We start from the raw sequence: 24,816 nt of genomic DNA, 5'->3' as shown, positions 1-24,816 counted from the left end.
ACAGGGGGAGGTAATCCCCCTCAGGAACAGTCATAGGGGAGGGGAATAAGGGGAAAATGGGAGGGAGGGAAGAATGGGAGGATACAAGGGATGGGATAACCATTGAGATGTAACAAGAATAAATTAATAAAGTAAAAAAAAATTATTGAGGCCTTGAAAGGGCTTTTGCTTACATAGATAGCATCTATTGATATTTGCTACATGAGAGATTAAAACTAAGAAAATTCTAACAAATAATAAAGCTAGTACATATTAAAAATATAATTTTTATGAACATACGTGTTTCCTCAAGGCAACAACAAAATTTAGGAAAAAGGGCAACACTGCTGCATTTTTTGCACATCTCTTGGCTGTTTGGCTTACAGAAGCCAGCTGGGTTATCGTGTTTGACTCTGCATTTGATCTGCTAAACTGCTGTCCAGCACTGAAAATCACTATCTTACGTATTGGGATGAAAAGACTAGAAATGGCGAATAATAGCATTATTACAAAAACAGTTTTGGTTTCTTGGGCTCGCTCAGGATCCCAGGCATCCTCCTGGATCTAAAGTGTACACTGAGAACATGTCTCTTACTGCATTCCAGCTGTACCATCTTGGAAGAGGCCGCTTGTCCTGACGCTGGATTCCTCCATCTTGAAAAGGAGAATAACACTACTTCCTTCCCAGGATTGCCTTGAAGATTAAATCCCTATTCATATGCACCCGAGAGCCAAGCTTCACACAGAGATACTCCAGCTATTTTGTGATTTGAAAAATGATTGCAATGATAATTATAACTTTTTCTAATCTGTAATGGAGTGTCATCCATGTATGATTTAATTTCGTGTTACTTTCTTGCTTAGGAATATATCTTCTACTTACAATCTGGATTCAGAAAGATAGTAGTAAGTAAGAAGTAATTTTAAAAACAAGTTGATCTTTTCTTCAATATATTTTAAGCTCAGTTAGAAATGTCATGGCCGTAATTTCTTTGTGCTTAGAAGTGGAGAAAGCATGTTCCCGCCCCCCCCACACCCCCCCACACCCCGTACCCCATGATAACAGTTCTGTAAGTGTAGCCATCATTTGTTATTTAATATCACATGAATCTAAATGTTTGAGATGCCCACAAAGTCCATTACTGTAGAATTTCCTCAGAGACCACTGTCTGTTCAAGGTTCTTCCATCTACAGCCATTTTAAATATTTGATTTAAGTGTCATAAATATATTATGTGTTGAAATCATCAATCAAGAACATGAACATGCATTGCCTATTTCTGTTCCTTGTTCAAATTGGGAGGAGAAGGCTTCTCTTTTAACTAAGACTTTCACATTCCATTGTTTAGTTTTACTATGTGATTTAAAATGGAAGCACTTCACATCACTTAAATATCAGATGGGCAGGCTATGCTACGTTCTACAGTCTTGGGATAAGTATTGTAAATATATGTATAAAAAAAACTTCAAATGTTAATAACAGGAGGTTAATCCAAGAAGCATTAACAGTTTCCTCTCAATTCACTCTGCAAAGGGAAGCATTTATGTAACTAATTAGTTTGCCATAGTAAATAATCCACTGACATTTATAAGAAACATTCCTATTGGAGCCTGGAGTAAATATTATATTACATGTTAAGTTATAAATAGTGGTTCCAAGCTCAATTTTAAAATGCTATGGAAAATGAGTGAGCTGTCTGGGTAAAATGGGTGTTACGTGTCCTCTGCATTAGAAGCCCTCAGCTGCCCGGCTCAGGTTTCCCTGTAGCTGCTGCGGAAACTTGATGATTCATCTCAGTTTCCAGCAAGACTCAACTCGAAAAAAGCCAGGAACCCTTGCTCTTGGGGGGCAAAAGGAAACAAAAGTTGCAACTGACTGAGAAATGGGGATTCCTTTAAGTGTTAACTGAGTGACAAACACTGGGTTTTCTGGAGGATGGAATTTAAATTTTCTGCTTAGATGATTTGAAGATTTGAGATAATGAAAGCATTTGTGTGGTTTTATTTTTATGTTTTTATTTTTAATTTTTGAGACAGGGTCTCTCTGTCCTGGGTGTCCTGGAACTCTTTGTAGATCAGGCTGGCCTAAGGCTCACAGAGATCCACCTGCCCCTGCCTTCTGAGTGCTGGCATTAAAGGCCTATGCCATCATGCCTGGTGCATTTGTGGTTCTAAAGCCCACAAATTTAGTAACTTTCTTCAAGACTGCAAAATCGAGTGACTAGTTAATGATTTTTTCCTAAATAGGTGGAAGACAGGATTTTGAATATTTAATGATCATAATGAAATTATGCATGGTTGAGGTCATCCATATACTAGTCCTCCAGTTTGATTATCCCACATTGTCCTTGTGTGCGTGTGTGGATGCTGGTGTGTGTGTGTGTGTGTGCATGTGAGCACACATGTCCCTTCACATGCGTGCTTGCTTGTAAGGAAGCATCACCGTCTTCTGTATAAATATTCAAAATAATTATGTGACATTTAAATACTTCTTATCAAGTAAAGAAGTAGCCTGCGGGGAAGGGGTTGAAATAAACAATGAAATGGAATCTCTACGTGGAGAAGATGTCTTAAATCCAAAGATTTGGGCCAAGCATGACCCAGTTAAAGTCTAATTGGAGCGGGGAGAAAATTAGAAAGGAGGCAGCATGGTTTGGGCTCATCCAGACACAGGCAAGGAAGCAGCTGCTTTCCAGGGATATAACAGGGGCCCACGGAACCTTATTTGCTCCATTCCTCAAATTCCCACCAAGAGCCACAGTTAATTAGATTCCTTTCAGTGCATGAAGCTATTTCAGTGTGTGACTGGTTCCTTGTCTACTCAACCAGTTGTTCATTAATTCAATATTGAGATGACCTATTGCTCAGTCTGTAACCAAGTACAATTTTGACCCTTTCTGTTTCAACATGTTAACCACCCATCAGCAAACAGAAGAAAATAAGCATAGACTTCTGGTTTGGCAGGTATTTTGAAGGAAATGATTACCAGTAAGTGTAAGAGTTCAAGGGATGGACCAATCTAGGGAGGAGTGAGCACTGAGTCTATAACCTTGGTGACTGGCTTTGTACAAATACTTGTCTTCTAAGTTCTGGAGAAAGCAGCCTTTACTCAAGTTCCCATCAGTGAAGCTGCTGAGGACAATGTAGTTCGATGTGGGTCCAGCTAGTCCCTGTGCACGCAAGGTGTGTGCTATAGAACACCTGCTGTGTGATGCTGCTGGAGTCAGACAGGGAAGGAGGCATAGCTTGTCCTCATGGAGCTGACCTTTGTTTAGGAAGGACAGTAAGCCGGTAGAATGACCGTAACTTATTCTGAATCTGTTTTTTACTAAAGCCTTATGTCGAAGAAAAATTGGACACAAAAGATAACCGTGGTTCCCTTTTTAAAAACCTGAAGATGTGTATATTACATTTTTGCATTTCTATATGGTTTAATCTTGCCCATGCTGTTACCTTTGTAATTATAAAAATAAACACATGAAGAATAAATACATGTAATTTATTCAACAAATGATATCACCACAATTTTTGCAGAGAGAAAAACTACCACCTCTGTTTTCTGGGGTAGTGTGAGCTTTTCATCTGTTCACTAACTTCTGATGTTTGGGTCAAAATTCTTTCCTATATCGTTTTAAACAGAAAATATTTTGAGGCTTTCTGTTTCCTTTGATTTCATTCTTAAAATGATTAGTTAGCAGACATGACTGAATTAACTATATTCTATTGAAAACAAAAACTTTCCCCAAACAAGATGTTTCTAGTTAAGAGGATGAGTAAAACCACATTTGCTAATAAGTAAGTGAGAACTTGTTCACCTGTCTACCCATACATTTACTCAGTGATCTCTGTGATGTGTTTTATGGCATCTAAACAGAGGTATGGTCAAGCCAATGCAGGACACGCTCATCAGTGCCGTGCTAGAAGAACAGAGGATGCCATGGGCTTATTCTATATAAACCATTGTCTAAATATAATTCATTCAAATCTAGCAAAATAGAAATAGTGGAACTTTAAAATATCGTATATGGCTGGTTAAAATAGAAAACTTCTATTCACATTTGAAATTACTTTAAAATATGCTGGACACAAATCCTGCTGTCTATATTGACCTGTGCTTTGATGATATTCTTTAGAATTACATACTAGCTTAGACCAACAATAGAGAGTTGTAAAAATATTTAACAAATAAATAAAGTAAAATCATTACTTCTGACTTCAGTGAAGCCCTTGGATCTGAGTAGGAAATAAAATCAGAAACCCAATCCAAGACAAAATTCAAGGAGCAAAAGCATTTCAGTGCTGTTGGTTGGCTATGTTATATAGTTCTAAGGGTGCCGTGCTTCTGGGGCTGGACGGTTCTTAGTGTGTACTTAGTTCTTAGTTCTTAGTGTGTCCCTTCCTGGGACATAGTCACTGCATTACTCCCAAGGGAGAGCCTCCTTTCCAGTTGAGCATTCTTTATTCCTGAAGCTATAGAAGGGAAGCTACAGCAGCTCCTGATGACCCCATTTGACATCTCTACATTGCCAATATCTTAGAAGAAAGGTGATTGAGGGTGACAGCGAAATCACGATACACGGAGCTTTGTTGGAAGACTGGCTCCCCAGCCCAACTTTTTGGAGAGTGTACATATCCACTTGGCTGAGGCAGCCTGTTGTTTCCATCACCTGGAATCTTCTTAGGATGAGGATGAGGCTAATTGTGGTCAGTTGCAGAGCCCCAGGCAGTACGCTCTTGGGGATCCCTTGATGAAGGAGTCAGTGTCTATTATTAACTTCCTAGCTTAGGAGGGCCTCAGGATGGGCAGGGTTGGTACTCACGCCCAGTGAACCTTTGCCTCTGACCACAGGCTCAGCCTTTAAGTCCCTGAGGCCGCATTGGGACATAGCATGTCTCTGAGGCTATTCAAGGCTGTGGGTATGGGAGAGTTCCTTTCCTTTTTTGGTTCCTGTTGTCTAAGTCCATCTGTCTGGGTAGAGAGGTTGGGCCAAGATGCAGACTTCCAAGCAAGAATGCTGAGGGTTATTCTACACGTAGTGGTTATTATGAATGCCACACCCTATCGAGGCTTGGGATATGATGAGTAAAACAGCGGCAGAGACGGCCACTGAGAATCCTGCCTGCTATAGCTTTGACCTTGCTCACCAGTGTCATGATAGCTAATCTACTGTGCTTGGCTCTCCAGGCTGTGAAGGAGGACTAGGGGCACTATTTTCTGGGGAGAGAAATCTAGTCGATTCTCTTTTTAGGATGAGTGAAAGATAACACCTTTTGCTTCCTATCTCACTTAGAATAAAAACCAGATTTCTTGCCATGGTTTTGACTGCTCTAGTCTCTGATCTTTCTCCTATTGTGCTGGCCTCTTCACTGACCCCTGAGTATGCTGGTGGAGTCCTGAATTTTGGGATTGCCGTTCCTTCCCTCTGGGGCTGTTTTCATACCTTTCTCATTTAAGGCCTTTATTTAAGTGTTTGCTCAAATGTTTTGTCTTTTTGGAGACCACTCAACCTAAAAGACTACCTTCCTTCTCTCTACACCTCTCTCACTCTCTGCTTCTTATTTCTTTTGGCCTTTATGGCTTAAATATTAAGTGTTCCCCAAGTCACCTTGAAGAAGTGACAACTAACAGATGGGAGTTTGTTCACTGGGCAACACCCTTAAGGGATATGTGCAGGTTCTGACCCCTTCCTCCCACACACCATGAGGTGAGCAGCTTTGTTCCACCCCCTGCTTCCCACCAAAGGCACCAAACGAGTCCCGGTACACATGGACCGAATCCCCTGAGACCACGAGCATGATTTTTTTCTTCTTTTAAGTTTTTCAGGTGTTCTTTCAGATAACAATGGAAACTCGACTTGCTGTGCAGCCAGAAGATGATCTTGAACTCTTATTTATTTATTTATTTTTAAAGATTTATTTATTTATTATGTATACAATGTTTTGCTTGCATGTACCCCTGCAGGCCAGAAGAGGGCACCAGATCTTATTATAGATGGTTATGAACCACCATGTGGTTTAGTGGGACTTGAACTCAGGACCTCCGGAAGAGCAGTCAGTGCTCCTAACCACTGAGACATCTCTCCAGCCTGATCTTGAACTCTTGGTTCTGAACCTCAACCCCGCCTCTGCCCCATCCCCTTCACTCTGAGACTGCTGGGATTTCAGACCCGTGCCGTCAGCTTAGCTCAGAGCTTCCTGAAGGATAGGCAAGCACTTTACCAACAGGGTACATGATTCTTTTCTCAGCATTTCCTATCCACTGACAGTGTATTGTGTGTCTCTCGTCATCCACATTTGATCTTCTAAGAGCAGCAGCTTGACATTCTAAGTGGCATGTGTCATCTCATGGGTTTATCTGCTAACACTGAGAGATGTTTGTTGATGGTGAGGGTAGTTTTCTAAAACAAACAAACAAAAATCCAAAAACCAAAACGACAACAACAAAAACCCCAAAAAGCCAAAACAAAAAACCCAACCCACTCTCACCATCTGCTTACTCATCTAATATTCATTTTGTGATTCACGGCAATGTCGCTCTGCCCTTGGCTGGGCTCTGGCTTCTCAAGTTCATTCAGTTATTTTCCAGCTTCTATTTGACTTGACTTTTCTAGTGTAATTTATGCTATGGAAAGCTATTATGGTCCTCAGAGCCAGAAAGGTCTCCCTTTGGTTCCTCTTTTACCATAGTGCCTTTGTGATCCTGGATAACACATTTCACCATCACTGGCCACAGGTTAAATCAGAAAGCCAATAATTTGCTCATGGGAGTTCATCTAGGAGCAATAAGTGAGAAACCATATTCAAGACTCTCAGTACAGGGCTAAACTGAATATATCATCAAAATTCAATAAATGTCTACACTGATTTGTTTTTCTTCCTTTATTGCCCTGTGCCTCTTCCTTCTTCCTCAATTTTCCTCTTATATCTAGTTATTTCTTGTTGCATCATTGTGTATGTATGTGTGTGTATGTGTGCATGTGTGTGTGTGCATGAGTATGTGTGCATATGGAGATCAGAGGACCACCTTGGGTGTCAGTCTTCACTATTTACCTGTTCTGAGACAGTATCCCTTGTTTCCTGCTGCATATGCCAGGCTAGCTGGCCTGGGAGCTCCAGGGGATTCTCCTGCCATCGGAGTGCTGGGATTATAGGCTTATCCTGTTGCTTCTGGCTTTACATGGATTCTCTGGACCCTAACTCAGGTTCTTATGCTACTGAGGCAAGTGTTTTAGCTACTGAGTTATCTTGCAGCCATTCCCTCTTTATTTGTCCCCTTCAGCCCTTGCACTACTGTTACTTGTCATATCTGTCTTCAGCTTTGGTCTCTTTTTCTGTTTGTGTGCGCTTCCTGGGTTAACTCATTCATACTTGATGAAAGCTATCAACTTCCAACCATCTGACAATCCAATCTCACATCAGCTCTTTCTCCTGTGACCCCCATCTCATCGCCCTCTACCTACTGGCAACACTACCCTCGTGTCCCATAGACTTTCCGCCTCTGTGTCTCAACTCAACTCACCTCAACTCAAAACTTCTTCTACAATCTCCATCTCACTGAGATTTTTCCAGATCACTGGAAACCTGTAAGTTTCTTATTGTTTTCTCTCTTATATCCCACACAATTTCTGAATACTTCATATTAATATTTGACATTAATTTAGCCTATTAATTCTTTCTCATGTACTTGACTACCATTGCTCTAAACTATTCTCATTTGGTGTATTTTCTTCTAAATAATCTTTTGGAGTGAACTTTCTAACATGGAAATATGATCTCATCACTCCTGTCTAAAAATAAAATTACTTAACAATTACCTGTCATCTTCAGGATCAGATTCCAAACCCTTTTGCACGACAGGCATGACTTTCTGTGAATTGGTCCCATTCCCAGCTACAAATGAGACTCCCTTGATATGTTGTGCAAGCTCCCCCATCCCCCCGCCTTTGATCAAGTTGTTCCCATTGCTTGGGTCACTTCTATCCTCCCATCCCTGTGGCAAGCTCCACATAAGCCTTGTGGTACTTAGTGTCAATATCACCTTCCCTTTGAAGCTTTTTTGTCCTTTCAAACTGGGGCAAGAGCCTTCCTTGGGAGATCCCTAACTCAGGCATGCATTCTTCTATGAAGACTTATCGCACACCATAGTAAGCCGCCGATTTCCCTGTGTCTTGTGCAGTCTCACAGGCTGGCATGTCACAGATGCTTTCACCCCCTGCGCCCTAGGATTTTGCATAGTCTGGCCCTTAGTGAATAGGAGTTGGCAGAATGAATGACAGGACTTGTGTTTAAGAAAAGAAAATTGTGAGTGGCCTAGCCCCCTTTTACAGTGTGGAAGCTGTTGAAAAACTCCTCTCTGAGTCTCTCAGAGACTCTGCCTTCCATCCATCATTACACATTACATGTGCTTAGCTGGAGACTTGATGTAGACTTTGTCTATTTGTTTGTGTGTCAGTGTTTCTTTTTAGAATATGCTCAGAGCCCTGCCATTGAGCAGCTGTAGCTTCTTGACCAAGTCACTTAGCCTCATTAATCTTCAGTATTTTCTTTTTTTTTTCTTTTTTGTAAAATGGAGGAAATAGTCTTCTTATAATATTTGTGGTTTTTTTTTTATAAAGAAACTAAAATCCCAGAATTCTCACTACAAGAAGAAGAGCGAGTTACTCAGGATTTATAGACAAGAATCCAGTCAGTAAACTGATGTGGGGTAAGAGAGACATCCCAGAGTGTGGTTTCGGGTAAGCCAGCTTGATCTGGAAGGGATCCTGAAGGGAGCCTTGAATTTAAACGGCAAATGTTGGGCCTCTGACTCTGAATCCCACCTGAGATCGTGTGTGGGCTACCAAGGTTTGTTAAATCCCAAGGTGTTTTTTTTTTTTTTTTGGTAGCATATGTCAGTAGACATCTTTTCGTATGGAAAAGTCACAGACATAACAGGTTAGTTAAAGATTGAGGTGTTGGGTATAAGGGTTCACCTACAAACTCCACATATCTCAGAGGATGGGCACATCCATGAAACATGGGCATTGCTGAGGCCTGAGTGAGTCACCCACTCCAAACAAATTCCAATCGTAGCCTGTCCTTCACTGAATTTGCCCAAGCGAGCCATTGTGTTTACAAGTGTGATTTTTGACTGTTCTCTGTCTCTTTTACTGTTGCGTAATCTCTCCGCAGGCAGGACCAGCACATTGGATATGGTTTCTATGGTGAAAGCACAGGGCTTGTAGCTAGCTAGTATTGGTAAGGACTAGTTGATGAGTAAGTGGACCAAATGGATGAATGGAGCCCACTTGTGCTTTAGATGACCACAGTCTCTTCCTTGTCTCGAAGCTTTAGTCATATAATTACTATCTGGTTTATAGAAGCTTTGCTTTCTAGCTTCCTTGAAATGCTTTTGCCTCTACTGCAAGAATCCCATATCTAATTGTTCACATTCCTCAAGTGCTTGTTCTCAGAAGGGGGATCAGCTTGCCTTTGTAACAACCCACAGCTGTTGAGAGCCCTATGGAAAGAGTTCGATTCTGCTGCTACTTGGCAAAAGGAAAAATAGACTGGGAAAGAAAATGCTTCTATTCAGTGGCCAAAGAATGGAGAATTGGGGACCTTGGTCTGCTCACCACTCAGCCTTCCCCTCTAGTCTGTTGAAAGATACAGCTATAGAATATGAATAACAAGGGAGACGTGGCCCAACAAGGAAGACAGGTGTGTTCTTTTCGGGGAAATGGCAGGAATCTTGTACAGACTCCATTGCCACCTCCCCCCTTTTGTTCTTTGTGCTCTGACTTGCCGTTCATGGTAGTTGGTAGACGTCTTTAGGGCCAAGTTAAGGCTGCAAAGGAAATACATACAATACAAAGACAGAGTTTAAATCTTTCAGCCTGCCTGATTGGAGATCTGCAGTTGACTATGACGAGTCAATGTTTCAGCCACAGGGAACTTCAAGTCCCTGAAATGTAACCTAGGCAACTGTTGTCATTATAGCCCACACAACAAAGGCACTGTCTACAGCAAGGCTAGCAAGAGATGAAAAATGCACTATCTATCTATGTGACCTCCAAAATTAGGTATTAAAAAAAAAGAAAGAAACTAACTAGAAGCAAGTGAAGCTAAAGGGTTTATTCAGGCTTTTTTACTCAGCAACATTCTCAATATCCCTTTCTGACTGTTAGGGGAAACATTGGAGAAATAAAATTAATTATTTGTTCTGGATATTTCTATGGTTAATTTCCAGTGAACCATTTGCTATATATTACTTCCCGGCTTTATAACTATTTATATTGCTGAGAATTTAATTTTTTAGAATATGTGTATGCACATGTATGTTCACACAGGTGTAAGTGTGCATACCAGTGCCATGGCCTGTGTGTGTAGGTCAGAGGACAGCTTCTGGGAGTTGATTTCCACCTTAACACTGTGGGTTTGGGGGTTGAACTCAGGTCATCAGGCTTGGTAGCAAGGCGCCTGAACCCATAGAGACATCTTGTTGCCCACTGAAGACTTTTATTTTTGCTATTCGGTCCATTGTCCATTACCCAAATCATACATACCGTTTAGCTGGACCATCTTGGAAACGATGCCTCCCTGAACCCATTCCATTATTTATGAAACAAGAGGGTTGGAGTAAATGCTTCTAGATATAGAATTCTCTGGAAACTTTACTGTGAGTTTACCATATGCTGGGTGCCTTTGTGGTGTCTCCCTAGCAACCACTTTCATAGTGAACCTCTCTGGAGTTGCTGTTTTTCTTGACACACAGAAATGGAAATTGAAGCTTTAGATATGTCCTCTCCCCATGGTATCATATCAGGTGAGCATGAGAGCCAGCCATTAGATGCGACTTCAAGTTTGGCCCTATTAGCTGCATCATTACTTCTACTTCTTACTTTGCTCCAGACCCTGCAAAGTGGCTCTAATGAGATTCCCCCCCAAAAAAGGAAGGAAAACATCTAGAATGACTATTGATATCTCAATTTAAATCATTGCCTCTAAGTGGATGGAGGTAGAAAAGATCACCCTGAGTGAGGTAATCCAGACCCAGAAAGACATGCATGGTATATACTCACTTATAAGAGGATATTAGCCCAACATAGATGTCCTCTGAGAGACTTTACCCAATGGTGGATTCCATCAGATGCTGGGCCTCTGGGTGGAGTGGGGCGATGGAAGGAGCCAGAGGGGTCAGGAGCTCCACAAGGAGACAATCAAGGTCGGTGGATCTGGAACCAGGGGGCGTCTGCACAAACTGATGCACCAACCAAGGACAATGCATGCAGAGAACCTAGACCCCCTCCCAAGCCCCCGTTCAGATGTAGGTGATGGACAGCTAACTCTACACTTGTGTGTTGGCTGGACTGTCTGACAGGAATGCTGGCGCCTGTGATTTGATCACTTCCTCTTGGCAGGGCGGCCATGCAGGCCCACAGAGGAAGGGGATGCAGGCTATCCTGATGAGACCTCATAGACTGTGGTCAGATGATGTGAGAGGAGGTGCTACCCTCTACTCCCATCCCCCACCCCCACCCCCAGTCAGAGCACTATAGGAGGGAAATAGTACAGAAGAGGAACAGGAGGAGGTGGTAACAATCAGGATGTAATGTGAATAAGTTATAAAAAATTAAAAAAATAAATCATTACCTCTATTCCGTATTCCACTTTTGGAACAGTAACCACCAGCATCAGAGAATGGGAAGCGACGGGTAAGGACACTGAGTGCATAGGATCAGGATTTGCGAAAAAGTGAACATCCACGCATGAAAGGCATTAAAACCTTAGATGTGACAGAAAAGAACCTCTCTATGAAACATAATCAAGAGAGCAAAACTATTAACATTACAAACTATAAGGATCTGAGAATGGTGGCTTACTTCCGTAATCTCAAAAACTTGGGAGGCTGATGCAGAATGAGGGCGGTCTGTGCTCTACACAGTGAGGTATTTTATCACATATTTTAAAAAAAAGCAAATGCATTGAGAAAAATTCTAATTTGTTTATAAAGGCAAACTCATCATTGTAACATCATATCAATCAATACAAATTCTAAAAACTAAAAACGGTGGAATAATATATCTTAAGTCATGAAAATAAAAATTGCCAGCTGAAATTGCTATATATGGCAACATTATATTTTAAAGTTGGTAGAACAATAATACCATTTCAAGAAAAGTAACAAATGAAAGCAATTCATTTGATCAGAAGATACTTAAAGGATTACTAAGCATAGAGGAGAAAGGAAGAGAGTCTCAATCACAAGAACACAGAAAAGGAAAAAGTAAATTTCATGAGAAGGATAGATAAACATTAAGGAGCTAGGAAATAATTAACATGACAGCTCAGCCAAACCCTCATCCAAATAGGAGCAATAGAAAAGAACAAACAAATCCAACCAACCTGAAAAACACCCTGTAAAATGGTGGAATCAACAAAGCACAAATACGTGTAATGATCTCAATTTTTTTCAATTAAAAGATGTAGACTATAGATAAAAAATATAAGCTATATGCAAGTGTGGTGACACACAGGCATAGTTAGAGATCTTGGGAGGTTGGGGCAGGAGTATCAGGTATTCAAGGCCAGCCTAGGTGACTGTTCTGGTGAGAATTTTCTGTCAAATTGACACAAGCTAGAGTCATTTGAGAAGATCAAACCTTGAATGAGAAAATGCCAGTCCTGGCTTGGCCTTTAGACAAGCCTGTGTTGTATTTTCTTGATTAATGATTGGTGTGGGAGGGTCCAGCCTGCTGTGGGTGGTGCCACTCCTGGGCTGTTTTGCCCGTGTGTATGAATATGTTCCATGTGCTTGTAGTGCACACAGAGGCCAGAAAAGTCTGTCTAATCCTATGGAACTTGCGTTGCAATGCGATCTGCCATGTGGATACTGGTAATCTGGTTTTCTGGAAGAGCAGTCAGGCCTTTTAACCACTGGGCCATAGTTCCAACCTCATAAGGCAAATCTTAACAAATAAAATGAACCTGTCTTAGTGAAATAAAACTAAAAATTCAAAGGTAAGAGAAACTATACAAATGCATAGGGATGGAAAATTACAGTCTTTTAAAATAAGGAAGCACAACTGATAATTTTATTTGGGGTAAAAAATTTCACATTTCTTTTAACACAGATATATTCCTTCCAATTATGATTGAGTACTGATATTATTGAGTTAAATTCACCAACTTATCCTATTTAAGTACATGAATATTTTCTATTACTGAAGTTTGTCTGACATTCTAACGTGAGCCTGAGTTAGGTTCTGCCATTTATGATACTATTAGAAAATATCAGAACTGAAATTCCCCTTGTAAACCACTTCATTCATGGGAGGTGACAGTGCCTGGCTAGTGTGAATATATTCTTGTGGCTCTGTATTAACTTTTGAGACTTTGTTGAACTGCTGATGGGAAAATTGAACAATACAATCTTAAATGATGAGTCATTGGAGAAACCAGGAAGGAAGTGAGTAAATTCCGAGAATCAAATGAAAATGATAGGACAAGCTATCAGAACTTTTGAGAGATAACAAAATCGTATCTAAGGGAAACGTTTATAGCTATGAATACTTAAAAAAAACCCACAGATTTAAAATAAACCACTTATTGATATACCTCACAGTCTTAGAAATCTAATAGGCCAAATAAATCAGTAGACAGAAAAACAGTAAAGACAGGGATAAAATGAATGAAACGAAGACTAAAAGAATAATGAAATAAATCAATGACACAATAAGTTGGTTCTTTGAAAAAATCAGTAAGATAAATACTCTTAGCTAAACTAAACCACAGGAAGATGTGATTTAGAAAAGAAAAAGAGAATATTACAACAGACATCAGACATCAGTGAAATCTCAAGGATCATTAAGAAATACTTTGCAATCTTACATTTCCTGCAAATCAGGAAAAAAATGTATGAAACTTCTAGAAACGTATCACCTTCAAAAATTAAAAGGCTACACACACCATAAACAGATCTAGGGTAGGAAATGAAACTGAAGCAATGATAGAGAGATTTCCAACAAAGCATGGTTCAGGATGGGATGGAATCATTGCTGAATTACTGTGGTGCTAAGATCCGATACCAATACTTCTCAAACTTCTTCATAAGATAGAAAGAAAACAATATCACACTAAATTTATAAGGCTAGTGTTACACTGATACTAAGCCAGATAAGGATATACATAAAATAAAACTATAGATTAATTGCCCTGACAAATATAGTTGCAAAAGTTACTTGCAAAAAATTAAGAAAATATCACACATAATAATCAAAATGTTTTCGTCTTGGAGGTACAAGGTAGTTCAACAGACACAAATAAACATATGTAATACAGTGCATACATAGACCCAGGGAAATACTACCACGTGGTCATTTTAATAGTTACAGAAAGGCCTTTGACAACATTCAACATCTCTTTAAGATGAAGCCCCACAGAGATCAGGAATAAAAGGGGGCATGCCTCAACACAACCAAAGCTATAGATGGCAAATCTAGAGACAACCACATGTACACAATTGGGAAGAATAATAAGAAAAAGAACAAGGACGTCCATCCTCTCAGTGGTTATTCAATATAGTGATTAGGGTCTTAGCTGGGACAATAGAACAAGAAGGAAAAGAACCAAGATAGAGAAAAATAGAAAAAGAAGAAGTAAAGTGGTCCCTATTTGCTTATGGTTTGACTCTCTACTTAAAAGACTCTACAAGTTAGACCAGAAAACTGATAGATCTGATAAACATGTAGCAAAGCAATGGGATGCACAATACATAAAATATAACTTTGAATATATCTACAAGAACTTAGGGAAGGGAAAACAGTCTATCTATATATCATAGGTTCAAAAAAAAATGCCTGAGAATGAACCTAATCCTCTACTACTTGAAGACACCGAGAAATAGACATCAAAGAAGCCATAGCATGTGAGGGCTTCCCATGCTCACGAACTGGCTGAATTAGTATTGCGAAATGGATATATATGGCTGAAAGTGAGCCACACTTTCAGAGCAATATCCATTGCTATTGCAATCACATCCCCCTGAACTAGCAATAATAATCCTACAGTCTATTAGAGTTAAAAACCACACACAAGTAGCCAGAGCAACCCCAATCTGAGAAAGCAATGGGATTAGTATCAGCATAGAGCACCTGATAAACGACACAGCATTCCTTTGTCAGTGACAAAGCCCAGCTTGGTCCTGACCCAGGGGAGCATGACTGATTTACCTAGAGTGAGTGTAGCAGATTGTTTGCTTATGAAGACTTCCTTTCTTTACACATAGTCACTCTTTTTATCTGGACACACAAATGACAAGTTCTATTGCCCCTTTGGGGGTTATGAGAGTATACAATTGGGCCAGAATATTGCCATAGTGGAAGGGGTTATGGTTGCTACATTAGACTACAAAATAGAAGCTGCATGCTGAGAGTGACGGAACATTGAAAGAGCTTGTGTTCCTAGCCTTATACTAATGTCTTACAGGAGAAATCACTTCTAATGTCCCACAGTACAGTCAGCAACAATAATTAAATATCTCCACATAGTTAGAAAGGAGGATTTTCATGGACCCAATGGAGAGAAATGATAAATGTTTGAGGTGATACCTATGCTAACTGCCCCGATTTGATCATTACATATTATATATACATATCAAGACATCACACTATGCTATATAAATATGTGCAGTTATGAGGTTATCAGTTTAAAAACAGACTGGTTATGCATTGGCTGCAATGTAAGGGAGAAGCAGACCTTACTTTGTTTTAGCCTGCTTTCCTTCACAGCGGTTGAGTCTTGGTAAGTCCCATGTAAACATGAATGCTTCCATGCATATGGGAACCATTTGGTGGGGTCCATTTGGTGGGGTCCTTTTGGTGGGGTTGTAAGTTAGTAGGATAAGATCAATTGCTGACACTGAAGACAACTTTGGTATTGTCACACTATAATTGCTAGGCAAGGTGTTGATGATTCTGTCTCTACTCTCTTCCTTGTAAAATTAGTAATAATATCAGACACAGTAGAGCCAAAGTCTGACATTTCATGAGCTTCTAGCTTGGAGTGACACAGCATATGCTGAGATTAGATGAAATAAGAGCATCCTGGGTAACCCATAACATTATGTAAATTATTATTAAATACCACTATGCATTGGTAAGTACACTTATTTGATTTTTTTTCAAATACTAATTTCTTATTTATACAAATGTTTTAGGCCACCACTGACCATACCTGAGATTTTGCATTCATGAATAGGTCTTGAGAAATCCAGTTCAGAATTTACCTCATGAAAGATACCAAATAAATATATGTTAAGGCATAGTCTGTTTCTTTTCTTCCGTGTGGCATGCTTGAATATTTGCATGTGTTTGTGTGTAAGCAAGTGTGTTCCAATGCATGTGAAGGCCCAAGGACACTGGAAATTTCCTTCTATCACTCTTCTAATTTATTCTTTGAGGCAAGTTCTCTTTTTAAAAATAAAGTTTTTATTAATTCCCTGCATATTTCATACAACATATTTGTTTTTTTTGTTTTTAACATATTTGATACTATAACTATTTCTCCTCCAATTCCTCTCAGATAGTCTCCAAGATGAACTTTTTAGTCCTCTTAAGTTACTTTATCTAGTAATAACAGTAGAGCATGTCTAAATGTATGCTACTCTTGTGTCTCATCTTTTACCAGCCTGAATTTATAGGTCAATGTCCCATCTAAGATGTGGGTGTTTGGGAAAGGTTGTAAGCATCTGTGTTGCCTCTGCATGATGACGTGTGAGACAGCCATGATTCCTACCCTCAGAGCTTACATTCTAACAGGGAGATTACACAGTGAGTGGGTATACACTACTGTGAAATGACAGCTATGACACACAGGTACAGTATGTAACTGAGTGGTTATTTAATCTGAATCATTTAGAGTTACTTTTCCTATTTACTTAAGAGCAAAGAAATATTTTTTATCAAAGTTTACATATACTTGTTAGGGATTTCAGCTTTCTTACCTCCCCCTCCCCCCTCCCGCTTTTTCTTCTTTCTAAAATTTTTTGTTATTGAAAATAGATTCTTTTATCCTACAGTGTATCCTGATTAAATTTCCCCCTTCTTCTACTTCTCCCAGCTCTTGCTGCCCCCCCCCTCAGCCCTCCTCTCTAGATCTATTCCTTTCTCTCTCTCATTAGAAAAGAACAGGTTTCTACAAGATAACAACCAAACATGTTGAAATAAACCCAAAAAGATGAAGTAAAACCTACCATATTGAAGTTGGACATGTAAACCCAGCAGGAGGAGAAGAGTCCAAAAAGCAGGCACAAGAGTCAGTGATCCACTTGTTCACACGGTCAGGAGTCCCATAAAAATACTAGCCTAATAGCTATAATACATATGCAGAGGACCTGGCGTAGAGCCCTGTGGGCCCTGTGCTTGCTGCTTCCATTCCTGTGAGCTCATATGCTCTTTGCCTTGTTTTTCTTGGTGTCCTTCGTCCCCTCAGGCTCTTGCAGTCTTTCCAGCTCCTCTTTAGCGGGGCTTCCCTGAGCTCCGAGGGAAAGGACTTGATGGACATGGCTCATTTAGGTTCTCTCTTCACTTAATGTCTGGTTGAGGATCTTTACTTTTTAAAAATATATTTAATATCTACTTAGAAAAGTCAATATGTCAGTGACCATCTGAGGCTCAATAAAATTCAGTCCCAAGTAAGTGCAATAATAAAATAAGCCCAGTTCTCATTAAAAAAAAAAAAAAAGAAAGAACCAAAATTTTGAAATGCATGATAGCATAAATTTTTCAAGGTTCACTTTGAAGCAAAGGGTATTTAGGATTTCCCCCAAATATCTAAATATCATCATATATTTACACAGAAAGCTTTCATCTGAAGTCACCTTTGGCAACCTCAAAAAAAAAATATATATATATATATATATATATATATATATATATATATATATATATATATGACGAATTTCCTCAGTGGAATTTTAGGCTTAAAAGTTGCTGGTCTTTAAGTGAGCTGATAATCAGAAATAATGAGAAATAATCATTTCCTTCATTCCTTTTTAGTGCTTTGAGACAACAACTTTTTTTTTTTACACATTTTTATTGAAAATTAAAAATAATTCCTATTACATCTCATTTTCTATCCCATCCCATGCATCCTCCCATTCCTCCCTCCCTCCCACTTTCACCCCAATCCCCCTTCCCTATGACTGTGGCTGTGGGGGACCTCCTCCCCCTGAATATGGTGCTAGGGTATCAAGTCTTTTCTTGGTAGTCCTCTATCCTTCTTCCGAGTGCCATTGGGCCTCCCCCACTAAGGGACATGGCCAAATATGGGGCACCAGAGATCCTGTGAAAGTCAGTCCCCAGTCTCCACTTAGCTGTGGAGAATGTTCTGTCCCTTGGCTAGATCTGGGTAGGGGTTTGATGATGACTGCCCGTTTTGTCCATGGTTGGTGCCTTAGATCAAACAGAATCCCTGGGCTCAGATCTAGCCATCATAATGTTCTTCTTGTAGGTTTCTAGGACCCTCTGGGTCCCCCTACTTGCCTATCCTCTATATTTTCCTCATCTAGAGTCTCAATAGGATGTCCTCACCTCTATCCCCATTTCCTGGTAGGTGCAGACTTTCATGGGACCTGTCCCTTGGGCTAGTGTCCGGTAATAAGTGAGTATATACCATTTGACTCTTTCTGCTTCTGGGTTAGCTCACTCATTATGATCATTTCTAGTTCAATCCATTTGTCCACAAATTTTGGAAAATCCTTGTTTTTAATAGCTGAGTAATATTCCATCGTGTATATGTACCACAGTTTCTTTATCCATTCTTCTACTGAGGGGCACTTAGGCTGTTTCCATGTTCTGGCGATTATGAATAAGGCTGCTATGAACATGGTTGAGCAAATTTTCTTGTTGTGTGCTGGAGCATCTTCTGGGTATACTCCTAGGAGTGGAATAGCTGGGTCTTGAGGAAGCCCTATTCCCATTTTTCTGAGATAGCACCAGATAGATTTCCAAAGTGGCTGTACTAGTTTGCATTCCCACCAGCAATGAAGGAGTGTTCCTCTCTCTCCACATCCTCGCCAGCATGTGGTGTCGCTTGAATGTTTGATTTTAGCCATTCTGATGGGTGTAAGATGGAATCTCAGAGTTGTTTTGATTTGCATTTCTCTGATGACTAGAGATGTTGAGCATTTCTTTAAGTGTGTCTCAGCCATTTGATATTCCTCTGTTGAGAATTCTCTGTTTAATTCTGAGCCCCATTTCTCAATTGGGTTATTTGGTTTGGTGGCATTTAATTTCTTGAGTTCTTTATAAAGTTTGGATATTAGACCTTTGTCAGATGCAGGGTTGGTGAAGATCTTTTCCCAGTTTGTAGGCTGTCGCTTTGTTCGAGACAACAACTTTTAAGCCTAAAATTCCACTGGGGATCTTTTACTTTTATTCTCATTTGCTGCCAGAGGAAGCCTCTCTGATGCCTGGATAAGGCACTGATCTATGAGTATAGAAGAATGTCATTAAAATCATTTTATTGACCTTTTAAAGCCCAGTAGTATTTGTTTTTACCTCAGGTTTCTGGCCTATCTAGTCTCTGGTTCTCGGTTACTCAAGCAGTATCAGACGCGGAGAGCCTACTCTTGTGGAATGGCCCTTAAGCCAAATCAGACATTGGTTGCCTATTGCCACAAGTTCTGTGCTACCATTGCTTTAGCATATTTTGCAGGCAAGACAACTTGAAAGTCGAAGGTATTGTTGCTTGATTAGCATCCACATTTCTATTTTGGTAGCCTGCAGAGTACCTTCTTGCACCAAAGACATTAGAAAGTAGGGGTGAAGGCTCCATTTAGGCACCAGCTTGATCAATGCATTCTGTGGGTGCTATCCTTGGCAAAGGGGCACCACTGTTAGTTTGCAGAGAGCAGCCATTGTCTTAGCAGTAGCCTTGGTTGTTTGAGAATTTTCATGGGACCCCCTTGGCCAACAACTTAATTGAATGCAACCCAGTCCTGCCACTAGAAGCCTTGCTTGGAGACAAGAGATGGTCCGTTGAGACTATGTGTTTGTCATTACTAGGAGTCTTCATTAGGATACCTTCATACATTCCAGGAAGTTTCCACTGCACAAGGTTTCCACACACCCCAAATGCTTCCCAATTCCAGCTGTCTCTCCCCAAATTCTCTCCCTCCACCCCATCTCTTTCCTTGCCCGATTCCCCTGCTCTCATTCCCACGGGCTTCCAGTTTGCCCATAAAATCTATTCTATATAACCCTCCTAGACCCCTCCTCTTTACCTAACCTCTCTGGGTCTATAAATTGTATCTTGGTTATCATTTATTTTAATGGCTAATATCCACTTATAAATGAATACATACCATATTTATCTTTCTGGGTCTGGGTTGCTTTACTCAGGATGAAGTTTTCTCATTACATCCATTGAAAGAAGGTATCTTAAGTAACCTGAGGCCTACAGATAGGCTAGCCAGACAGCTTGCTACAGGGATACCCCATACCCCTTCAGAGACTGGGATTACAAGTGAACTGCCACACTCATCCAGCATACACGTGGGTTCTGGGGATCCTCTGGTCCTCTTGCTTACATGGCAAGTGCCAACCACAAAACCATCTCTCTGGTCATGGCACAGCCTTTTTTGTTTGTTTGGTTTTGGTTTTGGTTTTTCAAGACAGAGTTTCTCTGTGTAGTCTTGGCTGTCCTGGACTTGCTTTATAGAACAGACTGGCCTCAAATTCACAGAGATCTACCTGCCTCTGCCTCCCCGAATGCTGAGATTACAGGTGTGTGCCACCATTCCTGGTGGCACAGCTTATTTTAAGTAGATTATCTCTGATTAAAGAATGCTTTCTGTATCCTGACCTAAAAGATATATGTTAAAAACATAAGAAAATTTATTGACTTAATATTTTCAAGTATAAATCATTGGCAGTCATCTGTTACGCAGCCCCCACTACCCATTTTCCAAATTTGCTCATCATCCCAAACAAAAGCTTTAGACCTATTAAAGTAACCTTCCCTCACCCCCATGACTCACTTCATAAGCTCTAGTCTCTTTTCTGCATCCACAAATCTCTCTATTCTCAGGATCCCATAGAGGTAGACTAATTTTTTAACACCACTTCTTTCCTGTTTGGATTTTTTCACTTAGCTGAAGATCTTGAAAGTTTACCTAGGTTATAACACATGCCAAGATTTCAATCCTCTTCAAATCTAAATACCATTCTATTTTATGTCTGTAGCACGTTTGGTTTATCCATTCACTGATGGGCATTTGGATGCTTCCATCTTCTGGCTGTTTCACATAGCAATTCGGCTATGGACATGGGGTACAAGCTCTTGACTTGTTGTCAGAGCAGCAGTTTGACCTCCTGTCTCAAACAAGCACCTGTCAGCACACTGGGACTGGCCTGCAGTGTTTCTGTTGGAGCCATGCATGGAATTTTGGATGGCTCATGAGTGCCTAGACACAACAGCTGGTCCCTGGCACAGTCGTGAGAATGTGCACAGGGTACTGCCATGTCCTCTTTTTGCAAGGAAGGACTCTAAGGGAAAGAGAGAACAAGAGCACAATGACAATGCAGTATGGGTACAGTGTGCAGTTTAGTAATGAATTATCTCTCTCTCTAGGTACAAATCCCTTTTGGTATCCTGGCTTGGACTGAGAGGTGCTTCATTTTTCTGATCAGAGAATCAAAGATGGATCTTTGGAGCTGGAGGTCATGGCCTTCCATGCACCAGCTCTGCAAGGACTATGCATGTGTTTGGTTGATAATCCTTTCTCTCAGTGTTGGTTCCCTGCTGTAGCCCCAGAAGTAAATAACTTTGAAGCTGTGTTAAGCAGACAAATGTGGCTGTTCCTTTGATTTCTGAGAAATACCGTCATGAGGATTCTCACTTGGGTCATCTAGCCCAGACCCAGATTCCTATGCCTGAAGTTTTGTTTTGTTTTGTTTTTTAAATCATGGATGCCAGTGAATTTTAGAATTGGTGTCAAGACAGAAAATACTGCATGGCCTTGGAGTCTCTGAGGTTGAGCCTGCAGTCTGAGAGATCAGATTCCAGGATGATAGGATTCTGACTGTCTCTAAATTCCAGACCAAGTCAGATGAGGACACCATAGGCAGGCATTCTCCTATGTCATTGATTTGGGGCTCTGTCCCTTTAAGTTTCAATAATTAAGAATTCAGATTCTTTTATGCATTGTGCTTAATCTTTGTGCTTTTGCTGCTTCTTAGACGCATAAAGAAAATAGAGATGTTTGATTCTGTTAGAAGAAAAAAAATGGAGTTATATTTAAAGCTTTGGTTAACTGCAGAAATAAAAATTATAGACTAGGGTAGCTGCAACTTCCCTGGCTTGGGTCCAATTCTTGCCTTTTGTTCTGTTCACTGAACTTCTAAAAGATTAACTAGTTCTCTTTTTAATTGAAAAAAAAATCCTCAAACACATTGCCTTAGCCTAGGAAACAAGATCTAGGGAAAAGCCTAAGCACTGTTGTGGAATGTTGCTCAGCGTGTGTTGGAGGCACCTGCAGGCCGGGAGGAGTCAGATGCAAACACAAGGTGAGTGGCACACCATATGTGCCAGTAAACTGCCTGATGCCCCAGAGATTGGTCTAGACAGCTTCGCAGTGGTTCTACACAATACATCTCAGAGATCCTGTCTGCAGCAGTCCATTAGGAAGGTGAAAGGACAGGAGCTTAACTCTTGGCTCTTTCCCCTAGCCTGTTCCCTCACTGTCAAACCTCACCCCCCCCCCCCATAGGAGTATAATAGCACATCCCCAAATCTGTCAAGTCACTTGATTCCTTAGCAACTGCTGATAAGGTCGATCTGGCAGGATGATTGTTTGTCTGAGGCTGTGCTCACCTTACCTACCAGGTCTGGAAGATATCTGGAGTTAGATTCAGTCAGTTTTTGTCTGTCAGTCTGTCTCTCTTCCCCAGGCCAGGCAAAATCATATCACTGTCTCTCATCTCCAGCCACTTTAGTTACTGTGGTAGAATACACACAACATGGTATTGGCCATTGAAACTTCTCATAGAAGTTCAGTTCCGTATCATAAAACAGATGTGGTGTTCTGTACCCATCAGAACATTTTATCTACCCAAACTAGAAGAGCACTGATTAAACACCAACTCTCCCATGCCACTTCCTCCAGCTCCTGGTTGTCACCGTGTTGCTTTCTGAATCTACGAATTTGATTCCTCTTGATCCTCTGCAAACGCCATCAATCATACAATGCTCATCCTGTGTTTCACTTATTCCATGCACCATGCCGTTCCAAGTCCATCTGATGTAACAGTATTTTATTCAACTTTTTTGGCTCAAAGGTATTCCATGTTATGGATTTACTACTTACCTATCATCCTGTTGAAGGACTTGGTGTTTCTACCTTTGAGGTAATATGACAAGTGTTTCTATAAACATTGACGTTATATCTCTGTATTCAGTGTGTGTGTGTGTGTGTGTGTGTGTGTGTGTGTGTGTGTGTGTGTGTGTGAGAGAGAGAGAGAGAGAGAGAGAGAGAGAGAGAGAGAGAGAGAGAGAGAGAGAGAGAATGGAATTAAGTTACAGGATTTATGTTTCTACCTTTTAAGGAACCAACATACTGTTCCAAACAGTGGCCGCTCTGTCTTATGTTCCCATCAACAAAGCACAAGGGTTATGATTTCTCCACATCTCCATCGACATCTGATATTTTCTAATTTTGTTGAGATTAGCTATCCTAATGTGTGTAAAAAAAGCATCTTAACTTGGGTCAAGTTTTTGTTTCCTCAATGACTAGTCATATTGAAGCTCTTTGTGATTGTTAATTTAGAAGTAGGCCTAATAAATGTTTATTATTAGGCTAATAATTATTACAGCAGTATTTCCTAACCTGCTTGCAATCAATGAAAACACAGACACTAACTCCCAGTGTTCACCTCATCCCATCTGTTTCTAATTGTTCCTATCTGGGCTTCCTCCCATCCATAATCCAAAAGTATTTGCTAATGCTCTGCATCTCTTTCCGTGTGGGACTTCAGAGTCCTTTCTCTGGGCCACATGGCTTTATTCCTATCCTATGGCGGTTCTCTTCCTACTTGCTCCATCCATCTCCTTCTCGCCTCCTTGCCAAGATTCTCTCTGCCCAAAGCCTGCCACATCCTTCTGCCTTGCCCAGGTATATTTAGTTAGCCAATCAGGGAGGCAAGGGCCAGGGCAGTAACAAGATCTTGCAAGCTAGCAATTAGCATCAGAATACATCAGACCAAACTCCAACAATTCCCCCTTTCTGTCTAAATAAAAAGGCCATTTTTTTTAATATATAGTAAGAACAATTGTGCAAAATTATAAGAAAGCAAAGACAAGATTTATGTGTATAGGGCTGTTTTATGTTGACCCTTCTCAAAGAGGAGGTATGATATTATCATTACCAAAGAATATACATACATTATTTAATTGAAACCAAAACAAGGGCTCTAAATCCCATAGGCTCTGGGCTCTATGGTGCCTGATGTACAGCCAGCCACTACTTGTTTCCAGAGAGAAGGTCTCCCACTTTAGAGATTGGCCAGTTGTCCAGAGCAGTAGAGCAAGCACTATGTTTTAAACAAACTTTATATAAACTCTTTTTAAATTTAGTCCTCAAGCACACCCTAGGCATCTTGTACCTGTTTAGATGTTTAGGCCTGCTTTTCTGTATTTGCTATTTTCATCCTGCCCTTTTCCTTTTGGAATGGGTAGTTATGTCTTTATAGCCAGACTTTATGCAAATTTCTTTATTTTTAGAGTTTAAATGTACCCTAGGCATTTTGTACCTGGGCTTTTTCATTTGTTATGGCTATCTTTGCCCCGTCTCTTTATCCAT

The sequence above is a fragment of the Acomys minous genome, assembly GCF_964271855.1.
Source record: "Acomys minous genome assembly, chromosome: 1".
Lineage (NCBI taxonomy): Eukaryota > Metazoa > Chordata > Mammalia > Rodentia > Muridae > Acomys > Acomys minous.
This window is presented reverse-complemented; position numbering follows the sequence as displayed.